Source organism: Paralichthys olivaceus, chromosome 8 (assembly GCF_024713975.1).
Source record: "Paralichthys olivaceus isolate ysfri-2021 chromosome 8, ASM2471397v2, whole genome shotgun sequence".
In the NCBI taxonomy this organism is placed as follows: Eukaryota; Metazoa; Chordata; class Actinopteri; order Pleuronectiformes; family Paralichthyidae; genus Paralichthys; species Paralichthys olivaceus.
Window position 1 is genome coordinate 8,513,150 of NC_091100.1, and position 4,571 is coordinate 8,517,720.

The window sequence follows — 4,571 nt, forward strand, 5'->3', positions numbered from 1 at the left end:
TGATAACTTTTGAATGACTTGATAAATTGAACTTGAGCTTTGCAAATGCTGGATAACAAACACTGGACAAGGTAAAACACTCATTTGTAATATATTATTAATAAGAAGAAGACAATTGTACACAATTAATTATATAGAGTCCAAAATGACAATAATACAAACCATACACACACACACACACACACACACACACAAACAAACCCTGTTGCAGAATGATGGTTCAAATGACACTGTAATAGGATAATCATCTTTTTATTGTAGTTTTTAACATTGACATTTTGGATGGTTGATTTTATAAATAGAGAACCTGATACCCTCCCCTTGTTTTGTATGTCTGCAATAATCCATTGGAAGATCATCTATTATTTACAGCTCATTCTGATGCCTTACTTCTCAGTGGGAACTTTGAGAACTGGATGGAAGTAAAAAAAAAAAAACGCACAAAGACGCACGTTTGACATCTGCTCTGCTGGGGAGACAAAACAACTCCATATTGTGTGGCTAATGTACTTAAGTGTCCAGCCAGATTTTGGAGCACAGGGTGAGGGGCGGAAAATGAAGAAATATGAGGACTGGCACTGTGTTTCAGTCGGACAAATGTTGGTTCATCTGCTCACTTGCTCGCTCTCTCACACACACACACACATACACACACACACACACACACACACACACACACACACACACACCCAAAGAGAAAAGATGCAATTGACAAAGCATGATTAGGCTGTTCCTTGACCTATGAAAACTGCCTCTCATTAAGATGAACAATATTTTAGAGGCAGTAGACTGGTACGTAACACACAACATCTGCCTGCCCCCTGTTTCTTATTCAGACACAGAATGACACATGGTATCTAAGAATAAGCCTCTTTCTCTCTCACACACACACACACACACACACACACACGTACATCATGCATCGACGACAGGAGTCTGGACCTTTTTCCTCAGGCCAAAAGGCAAAAATTTAGTAGAAAGTCAAATCAGCACAGCTCTCTCTGAAGACACTGGTAACTCAAAAGGACCATCCTCTAACTTTCCCCTCTTTCATCATCAGATGTGTGTAATTTGGCCCCAGACACTTCCAGTTGCCTGCACGCTCCACACAGGCATGTTCCACCACGTTTTGACCGTGTCTGCTGTTGGTCTGTCTTTTCCAGGTCTGAAGTGCAGCCTGTATCTCTCCTCTTTTAAGTGTTTGTTGTCTGTGCCACTAATGATAGATTAAAAGGTCTAAGAGCATTTTAAGGCAAATCCCAACCGAGCACTCCATCATGTCACCAATGACAATGTCTCCTGCATTGACAATAAATAAAAAGTCATGTTTCACTTAGTCATTTCATCTGCTGCCATTATTATTTTCCCTCTGTCATTATGAACTTTATTGGACGTGTGAAAGTTCACAAACCATGACTTTAAGGACTTCATTTACATAATGCAAATTACTGCTACCATAATATGGTTCTATTTTGTATATTTTAAATGATATAGCTAGAATGGAATAGGGGGATGTATCTCCTAATTCCAGAAATCTCTCTGTATCATATCTTAAGAACCATTCATTTTATCAGCTTCACACTTGGCAGGTGTATTATTAAGGGCCCAGTGTCCAATTTGGTATTATGTGGACACCCAATATGTTCAAAATGAGTAAAATTTGAAGAACCACGCAACCAGCCCTCTATAGAAGCAGAGGCCGGGACTGTTGTCTATCATGACAATGGGTACATTCACAACAAGGGCAACGACAACTGATTCTACAGAATCCATGTACCGACTCAAGCTTCACTGAACTTTAAATAAACAGGTGAACAGCCCTTTGTGCTTTAGCAAGGCATCAAGTTTCTCCAGACTAAATCTTGCAGCTGGTCTTTACTTTGCCACGGTTCAATTACTGCAGGTCACATTTACAGTTTCAGAAAGAAAAGCTGCAACCAGCATCACCACAGGCCAAGTAAACAGCCCGTTCCAAACAGTCAGGTGTAGAACTGACACTGCTCGAGGTTACTATCCAACACAGGCCTCCTTTAAAAATCATGATTTCTAATAACACATTGAACCAAGCATTATAATAGAAATGAGGCATGAATAAAGATTTTAATTCATTAAAACACTCAATCATTAGCTCGTCTCCTGGCAATCATGGGGATTATGGTTTTGTTACTGAAAAGAGATTCACCCTGCCAGATTCATATTTATTTCTATATTTAATTGAAATCTGTGAACGTGAACCACAGCTCAAAGGATTAATCTTTAGTCTCTGTTATGATCTGTGAGTGTTTGGAGACAGACGGGTAAGTAATTAAACCAGATACAGGCTGGTTTTCCTGTCGTAATGAATATCACTTGTAACTTTGGTTCACATGTGGAAAAGTGCACACAACTATAACAAGCAGATGCTCCTGTTTTGTTGTGTTTCCAAGTGAAATAAGCCGTCATTGGTTGCCACAGAGTATGAGTGACTTGCCACAGAATATGAGTGACTCAGATGTATAGCAGCAAATGTAAACATGAGTGGCAAATATAAACTGACTCTTTGAGGTTGTCTTCTTAAGTCTCTCGTGTCTAATTGCCTAACTGTTAAAATTAAGTGCCACCCCTTGGAACAAGACAGCTCTTGCATTGACAATCCCAAACAAGCACACTTGTCTCACTCCTGCTCAGCCTCACCTGAGTCACCAGGAAGTTCAAGTGACACAGGACTGTGATCATGCAAATGCACCTACATGAAAAATTCAAGAACCAAATGACAAGCCCTGGTGTGCCGACGCTGACAGAGGAAGGAAGAGAGGAATAACATGACACTCCAGGGAGAACCGTGAAAGCACATTCTCCGCCTGCCGCCTCAGGTAAGTAGGGATATTGTCTGCATTAATGTGGCCCAGCTTTGATGCTGAGGGAGGAAAGAACCTGAGAACTGCGGGAAATGACAATAGATACTAAAGCGTCACAAGTCCCCAGCTTTAAAGGAACATTGATTGTACAAATGCCAGCTGGGACGTCAAACCTGCACAGTGTTTAGTAGAACATCACTCCCCCTGCATGGAAATGAGACAGGCTCCAACATGTGAGAGTAACAGTGAGTCTTTGAACACAGCCACTTTGTAGTGCGACTGATGACTCTATTTGTTCAGCGTCTAATGTTTTCTTGTTGAATAAGATTAGATAATAACAAGCTGTTATCGCACCAGGGGCCTTTTGAAATTGAAATTGCCCACCAAATTCCCATTCAATTGATGACATTTTAAGGCTTGTTTGTACACATTTCTATTCAAGCGATGCCCCGAGGAGGGATGTTACATCTCTCTGGGTCTGTGGGAGAATTATCAGCCACTCTTGACCTCGAGCATGAGCCATCCTCATGCTGAATCCTGTGAGACCTTGGACTGCCTTACAAAACCCCAGGACAGATAAACCATTGATTACCGCTTCTCTTCCCTCTCTTCAGCCTTCTTACAGTCTCTGTGCACCTAAAATCACACAAGCTCAAAACCTTTAAGCACAAAATCTACACTTTGCCCCTTCTGGCACGTGCTCCCCCACACACGGTCCGTGTGCATGATCCCCCCATGTTCATGTTCTATAACCCCAGCACCAATGGGATGATGGGGACCTCTGTTTGACTCCCATCTGATGACCTTCTCGTTGTATCCTCAACAGACAACAGCCCTCATAAAGGAGGAATTGATCCACTCAAGACCCACCTCCTGGAGGCAGCAGACGTTATGTGTATTTGTGTGTATCCATGGTGCCATGAACCTCATGGTCACACTCACTCACTCACGGCTCTCCTAACTCATGTGGCATCCCAACCCCAGTTCCCCCCCTCAGGATGTGTGGGAACAAGGAGTCAGACTATTTCCCTCGGGCTCCTGCCTGAGATCTTGTCCTTTGCTTGGTGAAAGGGTAAAATAAGGTGGTGATGGGCGGTTTAAGTTCATATTTCCCTTGAGTATGAGAGAGGAGACCAAGGACAGAGGACATCGATCACACTGAGTAAATGTTGTGCAGTCAGGAAACAGCTTTTAGCTGAGAAAAGTATTGTCTTATTGTCAACACCTGTGCTTCCCTATGAGTAAGGAGGGACCAAAGTAAGAAAGGTAGGCACTGAACTGCTTCTGGAACCTAATACAGTTTTAATTTAAGGACTGTTTACCTCTACCTTGTTTAATCTGGACCATCAGACTTTTCAGTTAAGTCCAAAACAAAATAACAGGTGTGAAAGGTGCCTCAGGGCATGGTCCGCACCAACGGACCAACATTTATTTCAGATAAAAAAAGTTGACACAGTCCGGCTCAAACTAAACCATGGTTCAAATCATTTGCAGTATTAAAAAATGGCATTAAACAATAGAAACACTTTCTATGTTTCACCGTAAAATCTTTTGGTGGCATTTTTTATTATATCCAAGCCTAGGACAGAAGAAGAGGATGTGATGTAAAGCCCTCTAAGGTAAGTTGGTGATTTGGAATCATGAGAGTAAATGTGAAGGTTACTTACTGGAAAAAATAGCAAGATAGTCGTAGTATCTGGCGTCAGAGAATGGTCGCTCCTCATAAACTGCCTT

The 4,571-nt window shown here is 41.8% G+C and overlaps 1 long non-coding RNA gene across 1 annotated transcript; it reads left to right on the forward strand.

Annotated features, from left to right (window-relative positions):
- The first annotated feature begins 2,665 nt into the window (after positions 1–2,665).
- Positions 2,666–4,363, forward strand: LOC138411221 (uncharacterized). Its single transcript, XR_011243879.1, has 2 exons — positions 2,666–2,852; positions 3,664–4,363. It is a non-coding gene; the product is annotated as an uncharacterized lncRNA (long non-coding RNA).
- The last annotated feature ends 208 nt before the right edge of the window (positions 4,364–4,571 follow it).